We start from the raw sequence: 26,659 nt of genomic DNA on the forward strand, positions 1-26,659 counted from the left end.
GAAAAAATGAAGTAATGATATTTAACCTTTTCCTACATTAAATAGATAAGATAAAGAAACCTAGTTGTGATCCTTCACTTCCTTTGATCTCCTTTGAGTTCCTCCCATCGCTTCCGCTCAAACTGAATTTGCTCAATTGGTACCTGCCAACATAAACAGAAGACATCAATAATCAAAGCATCTGATCTATTTATTGTAAACAAATTGAATCAACAACATTTGAACATACATTCATCATAGATATAGACAAAAGTATTCGAAAAGGAACAAACAACTTTATTGATTGATAGAAGGAGAAGTCTCGTGTCACTCACCCAACTTAGTCCAAACCCTCATCACACTAATAGGAACATCAATCCAGCAACATAACATTACTTGACAATGATTTCAAGTCTCTAAACCAACAATATTTCTCTATAATATACAAGCTCTCTTGGCTCTATGATAGGAGGCCAATTTATAGATGAATGCAAGTGGTTTTGTCATTAATGTGTCATTCAATGGTTTTCCATAATTGGATGATTAGTTTCCATGTTCAAAGGGATGAGAGGATAGAGCATTAGATGATCCAAGGCTATCCATGAATTGAGTCATTATGCTGGGGGCATGCAAACTTATAGAAAGCATAGTTTTTCGTTTCAAGATTGTGTAAACATGAAACCGAATCCATTTCACTTTTAGAAATTAGATACTCTACTATCATCATGTTCCAAGCACTCTCCTATTTGGGGAGTGAAAATTTGACCAAAACCAATTGAGGGATAAAGAGTATTATCACCCATAAACTAAGTTATGTTGAGTACTCTATTAAATCAATCAATAGAAGAAAACATACATAATTATATTATCAATTGGGCTTATCTTGGATGGTTGGGAAGAGTAGTTGTTATCTCCCCGACCCAGGTTCAATTCCTTGTGAGTGACATGAACCCAGGTTATGTTCCCTATCAATCTCATTATGATGAGAAATATTTTTATATTGACTCTCCTTGTCACCCTTGGGTTGAGGTAGAGGATGATTTCCATTAGCATAACATTGACTTTTGTTTTACCTTAGCACTCACCTATGAATATTGTTGTATTGACTCTTACTCTCACCGATGGGTTGAGAGAAAAGATGATTTACATTAAAAGAACACTATCTTTTCTTTTATCTTAGAACACAATTTATCAATTGAGTGGATATTCAAGCACACACCAATCTACGAAACATTTAATTGGAGAGCATATAATAACCACCACACCACAAATATTATTACATATTAAACAAGTAAGAGATACATATTCCAACAAGACGGCCATTGAAATATATTATTTATGATTGACATATATTATTTTTTTAATATCAAGCATCAATTTCGTGTAAATTAAAAAAAAAATTATACATCTCCTTTATAAAAAAATTCTAAATTAATTTTACGCAAGTATTTATGAAATTTATCTCAAAGTGATTAACAAGAAAAATTATCATAATTTTTATTGAATTTAAACTACAGCTTTAATTTATTGTTATCATTTTTATTGAATTTAAATTACAGCTTTAATTTATTGTTATCATTTTTATTGAATTTAAATTACAGCTTTAATTTTTTAATAATAAATACCATCACGCAAAGAGGTAATGGTGGGATTTTGTGATGAATAATTTTAATTTTAATAAATTTAAATGTAATCAAATTTTCGGTGAAACATTATTTATAACGTTTACGAATTTTTTATTTGATTAGTGAATCATTTAAAAAATTTAATCCTTATGTGACTTTTACATTTTAATTAGGGACATCTAATCATGAGGGATGTATAATTTGCAATAATGACCATACATTGAGGTGCGCAATATCAATTATATTGCATGAACCATGAATTGACCGTCCAATTTATACTCACCATTTACATTTTGCCGTGGACAGATGATTGCTTGTCTCTACACAATAATTATTCTGGGCTTATTCTTTTGTAACTATTTATTAATATTACCCAGGGAAGTCAATTTAATTAATGCCGTGGACAGATGATTGCTTGTCTCTACACAATAATTATTCTGGGCTTATTCTTTTGTAACTATTTATTAATATTACCCAGGGAAGTCAATTTAATTAAGTTACATATAGAACGATTATTGTAATTTTATGAAATTCTAAATTCTTATTTTGAAGCGAAGGATATTTAACTCACATATTCTTATGAAGGATATTTTTCTATCTAAGAGGTTATAAGTATAAATTTAGAGCAGAGTATGTACATTTTTATAGATTTTGAACTCAAATCACAACACAAAGGCATATCCAAATCCCTTATTTTATAAACAAAAAAAATCTTTGATAAATATATTATTATTGTAATTTCATTTTAAGGGAAAATGTTAACAATAATAATTTATAATAGTTTAATAAAACAATTTTTCTTGCATATTTGAAATGCCTATGTTTGAAATGTTGAAAATTGTAACTAGTGCCAGTCCTCATAATTGTCTTTGAGTCATAATGTAATGTATTTTTTGAAAGAAAGAAAAATAAAATTTATTGTAAAAGAAATTGACTTATTAAAAGATGAGTTTCATGTTTGGGTCAATGATTTTTAGGTTAAAGTTTCCATTGTAGGCTTCTAGGATTTATGTCAAGAGTCCTTGTCCTTGTCATCATGTAAAAGATCCTTCTTGGGTTTTATCAATCAATCGAGAAATTTACTTTAGTTTCAAATAAGTCATTTAGGCCTCCTCCACCAAGTCGGCCTCAACCTGAAAGAGTCAACCTAATTAAGAGGTGGAATCAACTTTATAAAGGCAAGAACTTGACCTCATTTGGAGCACATCCATAAGAAGTTCGATTTGCAATTGTCGAAAAAGAAAATATGGTGCAAAAATTTAAGGAAGAATGAGAGAAACCCTAGAAAATAAGAGGAGACCCTAGAGAACATGTTTGGAGACCATTTTCTCTCTCTTGTGATTCACATGTGCGAAATTCTCGAGTTGAAGTATGGCCAAAATTCTAAAGTTGAGATGCTGAGATTTTGGTTTGTTGTTGGGTTGAAGTTGCTAGACAAGAAGAGAGTACTGAAGTTTTCATAATCATCTTGGAAGGCTGACTTGGTGAAGGAGGAATATCTTTTGGTCTAGTCTAAGGTCTTGGATTGTCTCAAGTTTTATTTGAATCTTATAATGGAAGTGTTTGACTCGATTTCCCCTATAAATATGTTTTATCCCTAACTGAGTTTCTATATCTCACATTGTTGATATTCATGTTTTGATTTGATGATTGATTGATCAAAAGATGATAAAATAAGAAGATAAAGAAAATTTAATAAGACTACAAGAATATCACAAGTAATTATTAATATAAGATAAGGTTTCTTCCTTTTTTGATTTTCTAACATGGTATTAGAGCTAAGGTGGAGGAGGAAAGAAAAAGGGAGCTTAAAGGTCTACTGAAAGAAGGGTTAAGAGGGTAGGAACAAAAGAATATCATTAAGGGAAGGGTCATTTAAGAAGAAAATCCTACTATCTGTAACAAGTGAAGGAGATATCGTAAAGTATATGTCAACCTCAATGAAGACAAAAAATAAGCTAGAAGGAGCCTCCAACTATAGAGCATGGTAAAAGAGAATGGATCTTATTCTTTCTAAGCATAAAGTTTTAAATTATGCTCAAGGAAAAGTTAAGAAACCTAATGATGATGCAGGAAAGGGAAAGTATAGGGAAACTGACATCTTTACCATGAATCTAATAGTACATCTAGTGAAGGTAAATCTAATCCCATACATATCCAATATAGAGTTTGCACAAGAAATGTATTAAGCCCTCTCTAATTTTTTTACCGTCAAGAAAATTGGTTAGATAGCTAGTCTCAAGAATGATTTAAGAAAATTAAAGATGTCAAACGATGATATTCTTTCATAATATTTTGTAAGGATCTCTAGAGTAAGAGATGAACTCCAAGCTATTGATGAAGTTGTATGAGAGAAAGAACTCGTGATTGCTTCACTACAACGTCTACCAAAATATTGGATCTTTTTTTCATGAAGAATTAGTAGTTGGAAGAATACACCAACCTTTGAACAAATGTGGAATGCATACAGTAAAAAAGAATCTCACATCTCATTAGTAAGTGACGAAAAGGAGGATGAAGAAAACCATACTTCAAATTCTTACTTTTCCCATCACAAGAAGAAGGGAGTGTACAAGAAGTTCAAAGGACCACAAAAGAAGTTTGATCTATCAAAGATTGAATGTTAAAATTGTCATAAGATGGAACACTACAAAAGTCAATGTCTTGAGAATCCAATAAATAAGAAGAAAGAAAGAGAACATGAAAATGTTGTCGATGAAGCTCCACCGAAGGAAAACAAGGCTGAAGAATATGAAGTCAAAAACTTATACTATTATGTTTTTTGTACATATCCTTATAAGTCTAATATTTTATGTTTTGTAATGTTTTCTTTATGTTATTATTTCTAGATTTTGTAGATCTAATATACCATTTTAGAACTTTTTGGATTGTTCAAGTTGTAGGTATCCCTCAAAGGACTACATTAAGAGGGTTCCTTCACCATTTTACCAAAAAAGTATGTTTTTCTTTTGTTTCACCTTTCATCTTTGTCTTCCTCCACACATCAAGATTTAATTGTATTTTATACTCAACCTTTTTCTTTATATTTTCCTTTGTAGCAAAGCTTGTAGAATACACAAAGGTTATGCTTGAGACTTCAAAGGAGAAACATGAGTCATGAAAGTATATATATTACAAAGGAATCCCTTCATAATGATACTCTATGAGGTTTGTTAAATAAAAACTCAAGGTATGTCTTAGACTACACGTTTTGTTGCAAAAGGTGTGATCACTATCCTTTTGAAATTTGTTTTACATTACTGGAATCTTTATTTCTAGGATATTGAATCATAAAGATTCTTGTTAGGGTGACTATTTATTAGATTGAATCTACCCTTATTATACTGCCTTATGTCATTTTATCATTTTTTTGAAACAATAACCTTTCAAGTTCACTATAAAAACTTGGCCTCGTGATGCGAAAGGTATGTCAATGCCAATAATGAAACCCTAGTCTACCTAGGGGTTGTTGATAAACTCTAGAATATATAATGAAATCATATTCTTTTGAATTTTAGGGTTTTGATAATGCCATGGTAAAAACCCTAGTTATTTAAGGTTTGATGTTAATTCCTAGGTATATAATGAAACCCTATATTTTAGGGTTTGTTGAATTAGGGTTTATGAACAAAACAACTATAATAATTATAATAAGATCCTAGGAATGAAACCCTAGGCTAATTAAATTGTTGTATATCTATTTTTTATGTATTCATGTTTGTATCTAGGTTTTACCTAGCAAATATTGATATGATATGCTAGTGCATGATAATGAAACCCTAGATATGTATAAACGATAATGATAACTTGATTATTGGTGATTTAGTTTTATTAATGAAATCTAGGGTACATAACAATACCCTAGTAGAACTATAGCACTCAATTATGAAGATTCAGAACACACATAGTGCTATAGATTAGATACATGATCAACGTAATCTATAGTTCTAAACCTTAGATGTTTAGAACTATCTTGATTGAGTTACTTATATATAAGACTTTATGTCTCAAAGACGAAGACTAGGGTTTATGACAAAACCCTAAAAAGATGTTGAAGTCTAGTATATAAAAGATGTGACCCTTGTTAATTATGAACCTAACTAGATTTAGGTATTTGATGTTTAAATATTGAATGTTTTGATGCTTACACTACAATAAAATGATTTTGAATTGATTTCATGTTTATGCATATTTGTAATTTGGTTGTACCTCCTATTAAAGTTTTACAAGTACATAATCTTCAAGGTCTTGAAGATGTTCCATATTGAAGATAATAACAATGATGAGCATGATGAAGGAAGCTATAAAAATGATGATGATCAAAATGACCTTGATTCCATGAGAAATAAATGAAGCCTTGAAAGGTTGAAGTCTCTACAATGTTATAAAAGAAGGAAACTATTGAGTTGAGAGGGAGCTTAAGAAATGGTATATCTCCCCAGTTAAGAGGAGGAAATATTATGATAGCCATAGTGAATACCTTGTAGAAATAATGAAACCAAAGAATGAATGAAAATACTACAAATTGATTTGCAAACAAAATACTTGGGAGGTACTGAGGTTGTATTTGGTGCTACTAATGAAAGAAGAAAGCTTCTGATAAGTTGTATTTGGATAACTTGATGACGATATAAGTAACAACATAATAATTAAGGACACTCAAGGTTTGTGTTTACTTGTATATATATTTGAAGGTTTATTACTAACTGGCATCATGTTTGTACAAGAGCTCTCCCAAAAAAGATTGAACATTTGAGGCATGTTTGGATTGGTGGATATATATATCTGATAAAGTTGATTAGGAGAATTAATAATGTTGGGGCAATGATATGCTTGGGAGGATATCTAGCCAGCCTATTTGTTGATGTCTAGATACTGAAGTAGGGATAGTAGCACTGCTCTTGGAGCTCCCGCCTTGGATATGCACTGAGATCCCTCTAATGGTGTTAGAGCTTAAAATCCTAATGGTACTGAGAGTTCCTAAAGCTTGAGTACACCTTAGTCCCACCCGATTAGATTACGTTGGTCATGTATCTAATCTATAGCACTATGTGTGTTCTGAATCTTCATAGAGCATATCATTTTGAGATCTTCCATGTAGCTCTGTATATATGTAATTATGAATACCTCCCTAATTAAGAGGGAGTATTGAAAAATGTAACTAGTGTCAGTACTTATAATTGTATTTAAGCCATAATTCAATGTATTTGTCAAAATAAAGAAAAAGAAATTTTATTGTAAAGAAATTAACTTATTAAAGCATGGGTTTTATGCTTGGGTGAATGAATTTTTAGGTTAAAGCCTCCATTGTAGACTTCTAGGGTTTATGTCAAGAGTCCTTGTCCTTCTCATCATGTAAAATACCCTTCTTTGGATTTATCACTCAAGAAATAAATTTATTTTAGTGTCAAATAAGCCACTTAGGCCTCCTCCTGCAAGACGACCTCAACCTAGACAAGTCAGCCTAATTAAGAGGAAAAATCCACTATATAAAGGTAGCAACTAAACCTCATTAGGAGAACATTCACAATAAGTTTGACCTACAGTTGGTGGAGAAGAAAAGATGATGTGAAATTCAAGGAAAAAGGAGCAAAACCCTGAGAAAGAAGAGGAAGCCCTAGAGAATAAGTGTGGAGACCACTTTCTCTCTGTTGTGATTCATACGTGCGAAATTGTGGAGTTGCGGGAGGGTCAAAGTTGCAGGGCTATAGTAGGGCTGAAATTCTGGTTTGTTGCTGGGTTGAAACTATTAAACAAGAAGAGACCACTAAAGTTTGCATAATCATATTAGAAGGTTGACTTGGTGGAGGAAGGTCTTTTGGTCTCGTATAAGGTCTCGGATTGTCTCAACTTTGATTTGAATCTAATAGCGGAAAAGTTTGACTTAGTTTTCCCCTATAAAGGGGTTTTAGCCCTGGATGAATGCTTATATCTGGAGTTGTTAATCTTCATGTTTTGGTTTGATGATTTCTTGAAGAAAATAAGATAAACGAAAAACATAAAGAATAGTTAATAAGAATATGAGAATATCATAAGTAATTATCAATATAAGAAAATATTTCTACCTTTTTTTATTTTCTAACATAAGATATATTTAATGTTGTAGTATTTTATTATTCTATATTCACTTATGAATTTTTTTGTATATATATAATGGAATTTTTTTTTTTTGCGGGGGGGGGGGGGGGGGTTGTGGGCGAGTTTTGGCACTTCCATACATTTTTTTGATGATATCTAAGTAAAATCATCAACACTATAATTACAATGCTAGATCTCAAAGTGATACCAAGGAATGCAACAGATAAAAAAAAATAAAAAAATTAGAGGGATCAGCCCTAGTGGGCAACCTAAAGTTGCTAAGTGCTTTAAGGTTCATGCAATAAAATATGAGGTTAATATCTTAGTTTGACTACCTTTGTCCAATGCTTACATTTCCTCTTTTAAATTTATTATTACATGTATATGCACACACGCCTAATGGTATGGCCCACATATTTGAAAGCTTTGAGATTCATGCAAGAGGTCTGAAGCCCAACCCCTTTGGCTAATTGTATTTATTCTCTACATCACTTGATGTCCTCGTGCACTATAATGAGTGCTAATGTATTTATATTGGATATAGACTTCTATTGTAGACATTGCAAAAACTGCACAGAAATGATCTTGAGTTTTTACACATGCTTTTATTTCGGATGCGTACATAGATACATAATCTATTTCACATAAAAAAAATCATATATTTTGAAGAACAATATTTGAGTATTTATGAGACACGAATATTACATTATGTTATACATATCTATATTGCAAAGCTACATCTCAACATAATTAAAAGTGTAAAAATACACATAATCATTACTAGATACACATTGTACTCAAAATTCAATATAAATGAAAGTAATAAATTAACATTTATAAATAAAAGTGATAAATTAACTTTTTGTTTTATAAAAAATAATTATGTTTGAATTGTGAATTTCAATTATAACAAAATCTAATCATAATTTATCCTTTATAAATTCACAACTAAACATAATTAAATATTAATATAGAAACAGAAAGCATAACTTAATAAATCAATCATGAATACAAGTCTCACAATCGAAATCAAAGGCAATAAGAGAGGGTTGATAGGTGTTAATTTTTGCTTAAAAGGGATGGTGTTCTTCTCCAGTGGAATCTTATGCTGAATGACATTTGTGTCATAGGTCTTAAGATCACTGTACTCCCAAGAAAAAATATCAACAAATTTTTTCAACATGGTGCAATAATCGGAACTTTGGGTAGAAGGCAAGTGAGTGGACAAATTTATGTACTTTGGATGGGCTGGACTCCATACATTAAGTCTATGGACTGCAGACTCATTTTCTTTTTTGACAGGCTTAGAAGGTACATCATTATGATCAAACAACTTCTCTAGGGTGACCAATCCTTTGGGTATATGGTTACTAGGTAGCTGAACAATGTTATCCTGACCCATCTCGTCCTTTAGCTTGGACTGGTTGCATTCTTCAACAGTTTCATTTTCTTGGTCAATGTGCATTTCAAAAAATTCATCAATGACTTGTAAGAACCTATTAATTTCGTCATCATCTTCAAAAACTTTCCAGTATTTGACATTGTCAGGCAAAGATGGTCTTTATTTCACCTAAACTTCATAAGTTAATTTAGGAGGCAAAGGAGGAATAAATGTGCTACTAGACACAGCAAGGGAATTAACAAGCTGGTTCTTCATTCTAGGGATGTAAGAAATGTTGAAACTATTAAAAGAACCCTTGAGCTTCCATACCTCATCTCTGTATGCTTTCAGCCTTGGATTCTTTTCTTGGAAAGTTTTGTTTACCTGGTGAATGATAAGATCTGCATCTCCAAACACCTTCAGACCTTTGATGCCCATTTCTTTAGTAGCGTTTAAGCCCAATATCAAGGCTTCGTACTATACTATGTTATTTGCGACTTGAAAAATTAACTTGAAAGATAAATGAATGCATTCTTGTGTGGGGGACACAAGGACTACACTTGCCCCTGTAGCTTCTTTAGAGCAAGCTCTATCAAAGAACATGTCCCAAATTTGTGGGCCTTCTTCCTCTATGATCTAGCAAACCAGTTTCCTAAGCTGCATGTAGGCCAACTGGGATTCTTCAATTTGAAGAATATAAGCTCCAAAATTAGTGCCGACAGCATAGATGGGATGATTAGTGGGATTCCTTTCATTGCTGATTATATAAGCCAGCCGAGATTCTCTATATAATCTCCTACTCTCACCTCCAAAAACTGGGACAGTAGCATAGGATAGACCATTTTGCAATGTTCTACCTAATCTCTTGATCCAACCTCTAGAAACCAACATGCTAAACTCAGGGGATACATCTACTACCACAATATCCATCATCATGCTCTTCATGGGAAACTGAGACAAGGTGATGGCTAGGTCTTTGATTAATCCCAAACATTTCACTTTTCTCAAGTCAAAATATAACAGGTCATGATAAGGCTTGGTAATGTCAAGACCCAACTCATCCATGACATCCTTGGGCATTAGATTATGGCTCACTCCTATGTCGAGAAGGCAGTTATGAAGGATTTTGTCATGAATAATCAAAGAGACATAGAATGATGGGGAGCTGTCATCATAATTTTCAATCATTGGGCTGAGAATAACACCTGGTTTGTCGTCTTACATATTTACATAGTCAGTGGAGGCTTGGATGGCTTTAGGCTCAAGGGCCTCGAGGATAGATCTCTTGAAGGACTCATTCTTCACTAGTTCAATTAGAGGTATAGGTATTCTTAGTTTCTAAATTTCTGATTGAAAACTAAAAGGAGGAGGAGATTTTTCAAGGCCTCTTACCCCATGAGCCAGAGCTTTGAGGATGTTGGGATCAACCGCCTGTCGTTTATGCTTATTAACTTGTTGTATGGTAGGTGTCAGGCGGAAAGAGTCGATTGTGCGGACACAACCAACCTCCCTAGGAGCCTAAGACTCTCTAGTGACAAACAAAACAAACAAGAGCAATCCTTCTCTAAACATGCATTTACTATACGGGAAATCAAGTGTTTAGATCCTACCTGTAATCCAACGTTGTTGTAGCAGTCCAGCTCCGCTGATCCGGATGAGCTCCTCCTTCACTTTGAAACCTGCATACACTAACAATCAAACGATTAAATAGCACTTGATAATCTCATAGAATAAAACATATTTAACACATAGACCAAGGAGTACATGAAACAACTCATAAATAACAAGTTATTGAGAAGAATGGACTCATTTTCATTAATAGGTAACAAAAGGAACAAATACAACCTGAGCCTTGGTGTTGTGCAAGTCCCTCCCAGGGTCCATCAAGAGTTCTCCTTTACTTTGACAAAGCTCACCCACTTCCAAATAGAACAAGCAAAGATCGCAATCTCTCCTCACAAGCTTCTAAATGGGAGTCCTAATTCCTGCAGCATTTACCCTTAGAAATGTATAGCTTCCAACCTCTTCTCCTTCTGGCCCAATGCCTGTATTTATAGTGCTCAAGAGGAAGTTAATCAGGTCCACCATCAATGGGATAATCCCCTCTTTGGATGGGAGAGCTCCCTTATTGATGGGATAAGTTCCTCTTTGGTAGGGGTGCATGAACCATCTGGAGGCGCTCAATACACGTCGAACAACCTTCTAGAATGCTCTAGAAATGACCACAAGTAACTTTTTAAAGATGAAACTTGCGCATTTTGACCTTTACAGGGGGACGCACCTGCCCCTTTACATACAGAGTGTCCAAAGACGCAGCTTTTGTGAACATTGGGTGCGTACCCGCAGGTAAGGTTGAGAGAACCTACGTACCCAGAGATAAATACATTTATAAAGACTTTCTCTCTTTTTGGAGTTTGACATGGAAAGCAGAGGCATAAGACTTGCCTAAGAGGATAGCGTGACTGTTGATAGAGCCATACTAACTGTAAATAGTCATGGTGACATTTTTTAGTGTAACAGATTGCCCCCTAAAGTGCGAAGCCTGTAATAGATTAGGGTTTTGTATTATCTAGGAAGGGTGAAGCGCTTTATCATTTCAAGGATTATCTCGTGGAGAGCCTGGTCAGAACCTGCAATTTTCAACACAAAATACATGTATAAGATTATATCATCACTGAGGTAGGCATTCCCATACTCAGATCAAAACTTTAACTAACAGACTAACTACTCTGATACAGGAATGATCTTGCAGTACATCATAATCATAGACTTTTGTAGACACAGTATGGGCGCAGCCATCTGTTTATAATTAGTCTACTTAGATAATGAATACAAAACTCCTCGCAGCCTGGATGGTGGAAACTAGATCCAGGGTCTTCATTTCTACTTCCCGAATTGGTACGATTCTAGCCATGCGAATAAATGAGTTGATGTCAAACATGGTAGAAACCACTTGATTACCAGTCAATGATGTAAACTGTTAACAAGTGTGAGAGAGACCACCAGTAATGTCAATGGTTCTCAAAGTACCCAGTACAATCCATGAGATGTGAATGAATGAGTTGGTGTCGAACATTTCACGAAATCCTTCGATCGAAAGTCAATGATGTAAACTGACGTCAAAGGTGAGAAACCTGCCATTGATGCATGCAGACTTGAAGGTACTGACGATTTCTAAGTCATCTCTCTAGATAATGTGCTGATGTCGATAGAAAGCGACCCGTTGCAGGCAAGCCCACAACACGAAATCATTTGTTCAAGTTGAAGAAATGTTGCTGTAAGGACTGACTCAGGGATGGTCAAATGGATGACAAGTATTTTGCAGATGAAAGTTTTGCTTGCAGACCTCTTGAACACATAACGACATGACAGATGGCTTGGTGATGAATAACTCAAAGTTAATCCCTGGAACCCGGCTGAAGACTTTCAAAGTGGTTTGATCAACTGTGAGGTAAAGGATTTCCCAACCCAGGTGAATGAAAAGTGTCGTGTCCAAGAGTGGTAATAAAGTTTCTTCTGAGACAAAAGATAACAAATATGCTCATTCTTCTCTCTTTTCCCCCACCATTTTTGGCAAGTACCTCTTTATTTTTAACAAGCTTGAGGAGGATAACATATGCTTGATTATAAGCTCATCCTTCGGATGAGTCCAACCTAGTTTTGATTCGAACCCTAGGAAGGAGTGGTTCGTTCCTGTTTGTAATTGAACAGGTCCTTTACTGTGAAATGTTTAACGAGCCCAGTATAGGAGAAACTCGGCGTTTTTCAATTTTAGAGAGTCTGAAAAACTTAAGAAGACTCCAAGTTGAACTTTTTCGTAGATTTGTGTCCCTCAAGCTTGAAAAAGTATAAAATAATACCTGGGGGAACCGCTTGATCTTGCGACCAAGGAGTACTTTCATAATTAGTGCCACTGACCTGAAAAGTAAAAAGCGATCAAGGACACATCGTTTTATTTCCGTATCGAGTTTGAAACGACAAAAACCCGGCAATCTTTTCCTGATTTTACGGTCAGAAAAGGGCTATAAGGGGACCGTCTTTTAATTCTGTTTTAACGAGTGTAAAAGAAACGCTCGGCAATCTTTTCATGTTTTGGGAGTCTGAAAAGGGCTTAAAAGAGAACTCCAAGGTTTAACTTTTTTGTAAGTTTTAACGAGTTCGAAAAAGGGATAAAAATGTACTCATGGTTTTCATTTTTTCGTAAGTTTTAATGAGTTCGAAAAAATGATAAAAGTGTACTCATATGGCCGACTTTCAATTTAATTTACGAGCAGGAAAAGACGGAAAGAACTCGGCATTTTCATTTGTTTTACGAGAATGAAAAATAGCAAAATAATCTCAGGATTTTCATGAGTTTAACGAGTCTTGAAAATAACTGAAATTGACTCGAAATGGGTTTCATTTTTACAAAAGCTTGAAACAGAGAAAAACTATCCTTCAAAGTAGTTTCATTTTTTCACAAGCTTGAAACAGAGAGAAAACTGTGCTTGATGCCCCCTAAGCATAACTGCTAGAGCGCATGCCCCCCGGCTTCATTTCATTCAATCGGTTGGATGAAATGACGGTTGAGTTACGAGATCATTTGAAAGACTCGACCTAAAACTATAAGAAAATTATGCAAAAAACTGAAATAACTAACCTAAATACTTAACATTTATGAGATCTCGTCAATCTCTTGACTCAAGTAGAGGAGGATTTGTTTCATTTTTTAACAAGCTTGACACAGGAAAAGAACTATGCTCGGATTCGGTTTCATGTTTACGCAAGCGTGAAACGAAAAACTATGCTTGTTATAAGTCCACATGCCCCTAGCATAATGACGCAAATCAAGGTACATGCCCCCCAAGCTTCATTGCATTCAATGAGGTGGATGGAATGAAGCTTTACTTTCAAGATCTTGGAAAGAATTGTGGGAGTTGTTTCATTTTTTAGTGAGGTTGACACAGGAAAAGAACTATCCTCAAAACCCTTGTTTCATTTTTTAAACGAGCTTGACACAAGATAAGGAACTATGCTCATAACTACTCTCTACAATCTACCTAACAAAAAACTTTACTCTAAAAACCTTGATTCATTTTTTAACGAGCTTGACACAAGACAAGGAACTGTGCTCTAAAATCCTTGATTCATTTTTTAATGAGCTTGACACAAGACAAGGAACTATGCTCATGACTACGCTCTACAATCTACCTACTTAACCTACCCTTGTTTCATTTTTTAACGAGCTTGACACAAGACAAGGAACTACGCTCAAAAAGTTCGCATGCCCCCAGTTTAATGATGCAAAGCGAGGTACATGCCCCCCAGCCTTCATTGCATTCAACCAGATGAATGGAATGAATGTTTACTTTCAATATTTAACTTGAAAAGGGAGTTGTTTCATTTTTAAGGAGGTTGACACAAGAAAATAACTATCCTCATACCTGATTCATTTTTTAATGAGGTTGACTCAGGAAAAGGAACTATCCTCATACTCACTGATTCATTTTTTAACGAGGTCGACACAGTAAAAGGAACTTTCCTCGTTCACACTGATTCATTTTTAATGAGGTTGACACAGTAAAAGGAACTATCCTCGCAACTCCTTGTTTCATTTTTTAATGAGCTTGACACAAGACAAGGAACTATGCTCATGACTTCCAATTTCATTTTTTAACGAGGTTGAGACTAGAAGAAACTATCCTCACACCTGATCATGGCTTCCAACTGGAAGGAAGACATGTCAATGGACACACCTTGATCATGGCTTCCAAGAAGTCTTCATCAGAAGGAAGAATAGTTCTCTGGAAGGAACACATATCAAGGGACTCAATAGGGATAAGAACATCGTGTTCAAGTAATCCCATAGAGTTTTCCATGTCAATCACGGGATCTAAATCAAAGGAAGATGAGCAAACAGTGAGAGGCTCACCTACATCGGTAACTGAAAACATGGGACCAGTTGCCACATAATTAACCCGTGGCAGGGTAGGTACCACTTTAGAATCAGGAACATTTAGGGGTGTCATATTATTGGTAGTTGAAACAAGACTAGGGAACGAAAGCTGGTCTACAGTCACAATACTGTCATTGTGAGGGAAAGACATCACGCGAAAGAGTGTCGATACGACAGCTTTCATTGCATAAACATAGTCTCGCCCAAGGAGTAAATTGAAATCCAAGGGACCTCGCACTACCATAAGATCAATACAGACAGTTTTACCTTCCAAGGTAATAGAAAACTTAGGAAGGATCCCTAAAGGTTCACTAATGGTTCGGTTAAAAGCTTTCAGATTCTGCGTAATAGGCGCAAGCTGAGGGGAACCCAAAGCTTTCCAAACAGTTGAGGATAAAATACTAACAGAAGCACCCTCATCTACCTGAGTACGATGTATGTCCCTACCACCAGCCTTGACAATGATTTGGAAAGGGATGGAGGAAGGAAGATGAGGTTTTGTCAGTCTATTCCAATCAAAGGAAAAGACCTCAGTGATTGGAGGGGGTTCTGTAGAAATAGGTGAAATGCCCCCCGACGTAGAAGAATCTGATGTAACAAGAAGAACCTGAGCGGTATGAAGTTCACTTTCTAAAGGGAAAGTGGGATCGACCGAATGTGAAATTAAATCGACCACTTGATCAACTAACGGATCATCAACATGAGTGACATGAGTTTCACTCTCCAATGGGAGAGTGTGATCGACTGTACTTAAATTTAGATCAATCACTCCGTCAGTTGACGGTAGGTTGGGAGAAAGTTTACGGTAACCAGTTGGAAATTCTTGCTGTGGAACAGTAAGGTTTTCCAACAATGTTGAGGCTTCATCCATGTGAGGGCAAATTTGAGTTTGATGACTCCCTTTGCATAACTTACAAGGAAACCTAACTTTACCCTTTTTCCCAGAAACCTGACTATCACTGGTTGATGGATCAATGGAAAGTTGATGAGATTTTTCTGACCATACTTCCAAGACCTTTGGAATACCAGGACAATTGACAAGGAAGTGGTCACCCTTACAAATCCTGCAAGGGTATTTGGGTTCACGATGCATGTCGGAATTTTCCTCAACACAACTAACACTTACATCCATGGTTGGTTGGTTGACTTCTTTCTTATCTTGCTTCTTCTTCTTCTTCTTCTTCTTCCCTTTCTTCTTCTTCTTAGCCTCCTGGTTACTAGCATCAAGGCTTTTACCAGGCGATGAGGAAGAAATGGAGGAAGAAAAATTAGGCGAAGAAGGTAAAGGGTCAACAGAAGGTTGGTGATGTTGAGATGGTGAACTCTGTTGAGGTGAAGCATCCAGTTGAGATGGAACAATTGGAGTATTTTGGGCCAACGAAGTTGAAAATAACCATATCGGTAAACCTATTGTAAATCCAGGTAATGACAAAGTAGCCATATAAGGAGGACCAACATTTCCAAAGTAAGGAAAAGTACTAGGATTCTCATTAGGAGGGGTTCCTAGGTTGATAAATTCCGGAACATTTGCCATTATATTCAACTTCAGTGAATTTTATTAACAATTTTAAAACTAAAATTAACAATTCACAATTCACACCTAACAATTAAAATTCACAATTCACACCTATGGTCTCTAAAAGTAAAAACAAACAAATTAACACGCGCTATCAAATCTAGGAGTCAAACCATACACAAACAGTAGCCTTCCGGACCGAAAACACTAGTTGGTGATGAAGCCCAACATTGCCGAATTCAGTACAGAAGTGGTGGGTGGAACAGTTACCCCGGCAACCTGCTTAATGAATAGACCGGCACAAGTTCCTCCACTTTAACCGTCTCGAGTGAAGTGAACCCCCCGGAAAATCCAAGTGAGTCTAGCCGACGTCTGCTCCAGGTACAGTGGGATCTTCCCTCCACCGTCACCTCGGGTAGAATCCTAAAGATAATGGTCACTAAGTTTACCAACAGCAACAAATGCACCTGGGGGAACAGTCTACACTCCGACAGCACGCAAGGGCAGAGTATCAAGCTCAATCCCCTTGCCGACTCCTTGACAATAATCCAAGGTTTACCAACAAGTGACCCCTGGCTCCTCGACAATGGTTAATCTGAGGTTTACCGTTTGTAATACGTGCGTGTCTGGCGTCGTTCCCAACGAGGGAGGATTGATCCCCTCACTGGTTCGGACACGAGCTCGTGCTTCTCCTTTAAGAGGAGCTTTCCCAGAGTACAAATGAAACAATTGGATTTATCCTACCACAAGATGAGCTACTTGTTTGGTTTTGCTGTCTTGGAGAGTTAATTACTCTCCTACTCCAAGACACTAGCCTAAGCTATGTTGGTGTATCAGAGCCCTAGAAATATAAAAATTACTAGATGAATTTTAATTAAGCGCTGTGTTATTAAGGCTGTTATTACTCAAATGGGTAAATGGATATGAAACCAATGGTGTTATGACCCGACTCAACTGAATGCAATCGAATATGATAATGTAATATTTTCAATTCGATGAATCCTAACTAAATTAAGGAGAGAGTTTCCGTTCACTTCCAACAATGCAAAAAATTGATCACTAAGAGAAAATATAACAAATTCTCTAATGCACTAATTTTATCAAGAAAAACTAATGCAAATCAATTCCAAACCATTTTTTATTTTTATTTTTTGTGTATATTCAAATCAAAGAAAGCTGATCTAAATCTACGATTGATTTTTTAGAATGTAAACTATGTAATGGTAATCTAAGCACAATTCACATGAAAAGTATGCAAATGTAATCTATGCACATTTTTCATTCATATTCTGAAAATGAGAATTCTAATTATGCAAATGTGATTGATGCAAGAGAATTCTCAAACGCAAGACGATTCTAATGTGATCTAAGAACCAATCAAGTGCAAGTTGAGAAAATTGGGTGAGAGTTCCAAAGATCAAAAATAAAAACACTCAAAGGCGATTAACACTCATACACAATTTAGCCCCCAATTGTGAAAAGACTGAGACAAACCTCCAAGTAATGACCAAAGGAAATCAAATCAAGAATTTCTCAAAAAAGAGACTCAAAACACCCAATTGATGAAAGCTTAAAGCAGGAATGCCAATGAAACAAGCTTAGGTGAAGATCTTTGACAGGAGACTAATGGATCTGGGCAGTAAAAACTAAGAAAAAGCAAAATCTAAGAGAAAAAATGCAAAAAATGGAATTTTCTTAAATTTTAGCAGGGGACGTAGGCAACCCGTTAAGACAGGTGCGGGCCCGCTCTGTGCACACAGCGACAGTGCGTCGAGGGACGCACTGTGCAACACTCAGAGGGTGCGTCCTACTGAAAAACTCAAGAAAAACCAAAATGAATCTAATCCTAAGCTAACCCACCCATAGACAAAGTCACAGAGCCAAAACCAGAAAAATAAACCAATTTTCTCAGAGCAAAGTTCACACAAAGGAAAAGACTTTTCACATCAATGGAATCACTAGTGGAGTTGCCAATTTGTCAGGCGGAAAGAGTCGATTGTGCGGACACAACCAACCTCCCTAGGAGCCTAAGACTCTCTAGTGACAAACAAGACAAACAAGAGCAATCCTTCTCTAAACATGCATTTACTATATGGGAAATCAAGTGTTTAGATCCTACCTGTAATCCAATGCTGTTGTAGCAGTCCAGCTCCGCTGATCCGGATGAGCTCCTCCTTCACTTTGAAACCTGCATACACTAACAATCAAACGATTAAATAGCACTTGATAATCTCATAGAATAAAACATATTTAACACATAGACCAAGGAGTACATGAAACAACTCATAAATAACAAGTTATTGAGAAGAATGGACTCATTTGCATTAATAGGTAACAAAAGGAAAAAATACAACCTGAGCCTTGGTGTTGTGCAAGTCCCTCCCAGGGTCCATCAAGAGTTCTCCTTTACTTTGACAAAGCTCACCCACTTCCAAATAGAACAAGCAAAGATGGCAATCTCTCCTCACAAGCTTCTAAATGGGAGTCCTAATTCCTGCAGCATTTACCCTTAGAAATGTATAGCTTCCAACCTCTTCTCCTTCTGGCCCAATGCCTGTATTTATAGTGCTCAAGAGGAAGTTAATCAGGTCCACCATCAATGGGATAATCCCCTCTTTGGATGGGATAGCTCCCTTATTGATGGGATAAGTTCCTCTTTGGTAGGGGTGCATGAACCATCTGGAGGCGCTCAATACACGTCGAACAACCTTCTAGAATGCTCTAGAAATGACCACAAGTAACTTTTTAAAGATGAAACTTGCGCATTTTGACCTTTACAGGGGGACGCACCCGCCCCTTTACATACAGAGCGTCCAAAGACGCAGCTTTTGTGAACATTGGGTGCGTACCCGCAGGTAAGGTTGAGAGAACCTGCGTACCCAGAGATAAATACATTTATAAAGACTTTCTCTCTTTTTGGAGTTTGACATGGAGAGCAGAGGCATAAGACTTGCCTAAGAGGATAGCATGACTGTTGATAGAGCCATACTAACTGTAAATAGTCATGGTGACATTTTTTAGTGTAACAGTAGGGAAAGCAGTTTTCTGAACAGGAGTTTCCTTGGCATTATTCATCTTTGACCTAATATCATATCTATGTTGATCATTAGTTTGCAGGACAACTCCGCCATCCCACTCTTGGCTGATCTGGTCATTGAGCCATGACTTTTCATAGGCAGCTAAGGTTAAATAGGAGGCACTGCATTTGTCTTCCAGACAATGGATCTCATCATCTTCTTCAAATTGTTCTTCTTCCATGACTTCATTCTGGAAAGTGGTCTTCACCCTTTGGTCTTCATTGGAATCTTTGCTTCTTTGTAGAATCTGTAACTACTCATTAGCTCTTCTACATGGATTTGGATTTCTAGGAGAAAAGGTATTAGGAACTCTTCCTTTCCGAGGGTGCTGCTCAACATTTAATTTAGAGATTTCAGAGGTTAATGACTCTATCATCTTGGTCATTTTATCTATCTTGGGATCTGAAGATGATGAATATTCCCCCCTCTGTCTCCTTCTTTCAATGTTCCCCTTAAGCTTCTCTGTAGCCATGATGTTCGATTCTACTTCCAAGGTTGCATCCTACATATCAGCCAAGGTAGCACATTGTCTCTCCCTCAAGAATAGACAGAAGTCAAAATCAAAGGCACTGGCATAGGTGAGTTTATCAGGGGTAGTGGTGGGTTTTACTTCAGTTGGTATCTTCCTGTACATGCAGTTAAACCTCTTACTAAAATTAGACAACAACTCACCATTTTCCCTCCTTAAGTTCCCAAACTCGATGTGGTAGTAGAGTAGATCCTTCTTATCCCCCCGATGCTTTAGGAATGCATCATCTAAAGCCTCAACATCTACTATAGACCTTGGGGTTAGTTCTCTGAACCATTTTCTAGCCTCTCCATCTAGACTTTGGACAAAGACTCTCATCCATACATCAACTTCACTAATGTCCAGGTTATCAGCATAACTATAGAATGATTCAAGATGTTCCTCAACTGTAACACCTTTAGTCCCAGTGAACTTAGGCATATACATCTGATATTCTCCAGTAGGCAGGGCATTCAAAGGAGTGGACGGTATTAGAGGTCCATACCTAGTAGCTATGATTCTTTCCATTTCGGTAGGTGCTTGTGGTGCTTCCATAGCAATTGTGGCTATAAGGGTACTGGAAATCTGAATGACAGGGGGTTGAGAAGTGACTAATAGGACTAAAGGAGTATGATGGATAGGGGGAGAGGCTTCCTTTGGGCTTACAATTAAAGAAGAACCTAAAGAATAAGGATCTCTATGAATCTTTGAGATTTTTTCTTCACTGCTAGTACTAGATGCTATACTCTCAACATGTATTTGTTCTATTATAGGATTTTCTTGAAGAGATATAGAATATTATTTAGAGCTACCTAAACCTGATGCTCCTTTTTGAAATGCCTTTCTTTCTTTAATGATTTTTTCGAGGTCAGGTACTGGGTCAGCTTATGGCTTTTGAGGATTTCTCCGAGTATGCCTCACAAACTGAGCTAGAACTATGGAGTGGAGTCGCCAAGAGGTTCGTCCTCCAGTAGAGTCTCCAGATAGATGATTACAACCCAAATAGTGTCTAGGCTTTGTCTATCATCAAAGCTGGATCTGTGTCGTCCCCTAGGGAAGCTGAGCTTCAATCTCCTCTCCCCAGCAACAGCGCCAACTATGTTAACACTCCAAGTAACTCTCCTAGGTTGTAGCTCGAAGATGCCTCATAACATATAAATCTTCAATATCGTTCTCTGAACTATTGGGATGGATTGGGATTTGGATCAAGTCAGATGACTGTTTCAACTCTATTTTCACTCAAGACATGCATGAACACCCTATGCTTGACAAGGCTTTCAACCACTAATGCTCAATAGTTTATAGATTCAATGAATAGATGGAGAATCTTGACTGTACTAGCAGATACATACATAAACACATATGAATGGCTAGCTACAGAAAGTAAATGAAGCTCGCAAATCTAATTTATAAATGTAGAGATAAGATGACAGTTATCTGGCATTAGACACAAAAGAAAACATGAATAACCTATTCAAGTGCAAGCTTAGAACAGAGGAGAAGATGGCAATTGAACATGTAATAACAAAAGAAGCTTGTATTACTAGAATGAAGATGAGACACTAGGAGGAACAGAGTATCCAAAGTCTCCAAAAGTTGAACCCTTATTTCTTTGAACTTTCAACCATTTATAGGCTTTTTACAGTGCTCTCAAACTCTCTAAGGCTCGAGATGTCATAATCTATCCCCTTTGTCTTCTAACTACGTGATGCCATAACTAGACAAATACGAGCTCAGAGGGCTCTATTTCTAATGAACACGGTAATCAAATTTTAGTAATTTCGCCATGCTATCAGGTGGTTTGCTCATGCTAGCGGTGTTCCATGATCATCTCTATTTGTTCGGGTGCATCATGTTATTGTTTTTCCCCTTTCGGCCATGCATTCTGTTATTTCAGTTCAACTATCCGACTATCAAAAACACTGACAAAGCTAACAAATTTCCTCCCCGGGTGACTTATGGGAAGTGGGGTACGGGGGCACTTGGGTCGTTGGATGGTGTGGATTGACGGTCGGGATCTCGGTCAGGCAACGGACGGTGAACTACGGTGATGGTGAACGAGGGCCTTTGGATTGGGAAGAATGGACGGAGGAGATCAATTGCCGAAGGCTTGAAGTTGTGGCAAGAGCGGAATAAGTTTGAGTTGTCAGATGTCAGATGGGTAGATCGAATAGATATCGGGCGGAGGAGGTGCTCGAAGGATAACACCCAGGAGCAGTTTATTCAAGCGGAAATGCTTTTATATTGGGTGGTCATCGGGTAGTAAGAGGTAAACGTCGGATCCCACCTTATTCCATTCATCACGCATCACGTAGCAGCGAAGGAAAGAGAGGAAACCACTTTTATCCGGGGGGTATCCCTCTTGCTTATTTCCCGATCGATATGCACAATAGCCATTAGATCTGGCAAAAGTGATCTAACAGTGGTGATTGGTCGAGCATATAACATTGGTTGGGTGAAGTGCAGACCATCAGATGAGTGGGAAGATCGACAACGGGGAACACGAAGGTATGGGACGACCTCGAGAAATGTGCAAAGGGGCACATGTGGATGAAAAGGTAAGGTTTCAGGGGCTTTTGTGCATTAGTGCATGGGGGAAAAATGGATTAATTCATGTAGGTCCAAGGCGAAGGTGAGCTTTGTTATGATGTGAGGGTTGGGTTAGGAAATGAGTGAACTTGGATGGGAGTATATGTGTGAGAAAAGTGAGGTGATGGGCTGTATGGGAACCTCTTCGTGACAGCAAAATAGACCATTTCCCTCCTTTAGTCTTCAAAATAGTAGCACTACACCTCAGGGCTAACAGGTCCATGACTTCCTCTTACATAATTGTATGTTTGATTCGGGAGCTTAACATAATCTTATGCCTTTGTCAGTGATGAAGCAACTAGATCTACAAGTTACCAAACGCTATAGGGACTTGTATTCTTTTGATTCGAGCAAAGTCAGGTGTCTAGGGGTTATTAAAGATCTGGTAGTCTCAATAGACCAAATTCCATCTAGAAGCCTGGTCATGGATGTAATAGTAGTAGATATCCGTGATAGATTTGGATTGCTTTTATCTAGGTCCCGGGGGGATAAATTGGGTGGTGCTTTGAAACTGGATTTTACATATGCTGCTATACCAATTTTTGGTGGGGAAGAGAGGAGATTGTACAGAGAAACTAGATTTGTAAAAACAATTACAATAAATGGAGCAAGTAATTTACCTGTATATAGCCAAGAGAAGGATGACTTTGCTTGTTTCACACCGTATGATAATGCAGAGTTGGTTGAAGATAATCAGAAGCAGATTGCTTCAGCCAATGTAATTATAGAGCTGCAAACTGAAGGAGTGTGTAAATGCTTCCTTGATGGGGCTTATTCCAAGGAAGGAACACCTGTTGGTTTTCTTCTAATTGCGCTTAGAGGTAATATGTTCCCTTTATCTTTCAAATTAGAGTTCGAGGTAACAAATAATGTGGCAGAGTATGAGTCCTTGATTATTGCTCTACAAACAGCTAAACAGATGGGAGTTAAGTCAATTTCTACTTTTTGAGATTCAGAGTTGATTATCAAGCAAATAAAAAATCATTTCCAAACAAAGAACCCTAGGTTTACGATATACAAAAATGAGGTATGGAATTTGATTGAGATTTTTTTTGAAGTTTTTAACATTCAATTTATTCCAAGAAATGAGAATAGATTAGCAGATTCCTTGGCTGTGTCTGCTAGTACTTTGAAGCCTCCTATTAATCCAAGGCTAAGATATGAGGTACAGATGAGACACAGACCCTCTATTCCTCATAATTTTAAAAATTGGCAAGATTTTGAAGATGATCAACAGATTAAAGAATCTTTGACTATAGTTGAGGAGTTTCAGGGCATAGAAATTGATCAGGATAAAGAAGAAACAACAGAAGTTGCAGAAATCAGTGGTTTAAAAGATTCAATAGCTAATCCGAAGATTTTTCAATTTATGGATAATATTTTGCCAAAGGGACTTGTTCCTCTTGAAAGGCTTTCTAACCCCAATAATGTGGCTATTGACTCAGGGAAGGTTTCATAGGATGAACACATTCAGGATCACCACATTGGAACTCAGGAGAAACTCAGAATGAATTGTTTTTTCATGATTAACTGGCAGAATGGTTCTAGAATAGGCACTTAGATGCTAATATGGTATCATTGGAAGATTGACTTCACTTTATGGAGATCAATCATGTACATATGTATGAACTTGTACATAAATAAGCTCACGTGTTAAGCATTTGGTTTCTAGTTGCAGTTATTCAGTTTAATCATTAATTGATGAATAAGGGTGACTTTCCCAGTTGGAAACTCATTTGCAGAGGTGTTAGACTTCAAGACTGTCAGGTTTCAATTGTCAAATTTCAGGGTTTTCATAGTTTTGGACTCCATGCCCAACTAAGGCTACTAATATATGATTTTGAATATTTTCTTATCAAAGGGCAAGCATCTTATCACTCCAGATATTGGCGTGGGTTCACTGTCAAAAATTTTCACACAGTTAAGTTTGGTGAAGCAATATATGACTCCATGCCCAATGGATAAGGCACTGACCTGCGGTTCTTAGTGCTTCTATGGCAAAAGCACTATCCCTAGTTGGAGCCAAATGTTGTAGCTTATATTGGGTTTAAGCTTATTATTCATTTTTATCACAATGTGTGGCCTAAACTCATTAAGGGGGTTCAACCTCAAAGAAGCCCTTTATATTCTCTAGCCCACAAGCTCTAAAAGTAAAAGTATTTTTGTTGTGGTAATTACATATCGAAAATATATGAAAACACATTTGAATATATCTATATCTATATATATATATATATATATATATATATATATATATATATATATATATATATATATATATATATATATATATATATATATATATATATATCGCAAAGCCTAAATATATCGGATTTACAAAGGAAACAAGTGTTAAAGTTAAAGGCCCGGAAGTGAAATATATATATTATGCTTTATAAAGTTCGTCAGGTCTTCTGCATTGCAGAGATATGTACGTTGGGTTCCGCCGATTGTGATTTGCGATAGGCGGACCCAAAGCATATATATACTATGTTGTAATATGCCGACGGGTCCGCAATAACATAGAGCGCCTTTATATATATAGGGGTTCCATCGATTGGGATTGCGATAGGCCAGACCTGATATTTTATATATCATGTTTTATATTTCTGGCAGGTCCACCGTTCTGGGTTAATACCCTAATTGAAAGTGCCAATTGCGATTACGATGGGCTACGGACCTAATGAATTATTAAATATAGATAAATGTATAATCAAATATACAAGGCGTACGAAAAGGCAGATTTCAAGTTATATGCCAGGTTTTCGGGCAGAGAAAAAAAGGTAAATGGTTTCTATTGGAACTCAACCGATCCCACTTATCATTCAACACGTAGTAGCCAGGTGGAGAGTGGAAACCATCCATTTCGGGTGGGTATTCTCTGGGCTTATGTCCCACCCAAAACCTTTATAGATCGTCTAATTTGGAAAGTGCAGATCTACGACGGGATGTATCGGCAGAAAGGTATACCTCGAAAATTGTGTGGAGCCCGTATTGAAAGCGGAAAAAGCATGTTTCATAATATATTTTCATTATAAAAGGTTTACAATAGAAAAGTGCAGATATAAGGATTTACGCATAAGTCCAACACTTCCATAGTTATGTGGCCTAAGGGTGCGTAAGTTAAGTTTTACAGTGATTATCGGGTTGATTGCGATTTGTGAGGGAGGTCAACGGAGTGATGAACGAGCGGATTTGACAAGTTTATAAAGTAGGATTAACTCTTTTCAGTTTCATATTAATCAAAGGTTCACGTTAATTTCACTGTGTAAAGTAGAAAATCAGGGTTAGAGTTGAAGCTAAAAATGAAGACAATCTGGTATGTTTCTTTGCATTTTGGCCAATCAGAATGCCCATGTAAGCCTAGGATTACAAAAACTAAACGTATTTCATTACTGCTAAAGTGAATTAAGAATCATTAGCGAATTTACAGAGGAACTCGGCAGTGGATTAATAGAGAAAGCCAGTGGTTATCATCCTCTTCTAAATTTAGTTATGTTCGTGTTATTTCATGTTCTTTGAGGTGTCTTTTACCCTCTGTAAAATCCTGCAATAGTTTTTTATTCAGATAGTTAGAGAAATAGTTTTAGTAGTTTGAAAGTTTTAGAGATCATAAACTATTTCATAATGTATAAGAAGAGGAAAATTTACATAGAAAGGGTTGGTTGTTCGAATTTTGGAGAACCCGGAGACTAGGCCACTATATTCCTGATATCATCGTTGACTAATGAAAGAATTAGAAGTTTCCATGAGTTGTCGGGTATAATTTTGTAACCTTCTCTGTCATGTGTCATGTTATGTTTTCTTCTTTCAAGCATAGTAATGAAGTTGCAGGTCTTTATTTGCTTATGTAGATAAGTTAAAATTCCTTAAAAGAGTGCTCTTATACTTGAAGTTTCCACCTTCCTTTCTAAGTTATAGATAATAGTTTCTGTGAAAGACCAACATATTATCTTTAACTTCTCCAAGAG

Source organism: Pinus tabuliformis, chromosome 8 (assembly GCF_031772625.1).
Source record: "Pinus tabuliformis cultivar Carrire ecotype Pingquan chromosome 8, CPIR1, whole genome shotgun sequence".
NCBI classification, from domain to species: domain Eukaryota; kingdom Viridiplantae; phylum Streptophyta; class Pinopsida; order Pinales; family Pinaceae; genus Pinus; species Pinus tabuliformis.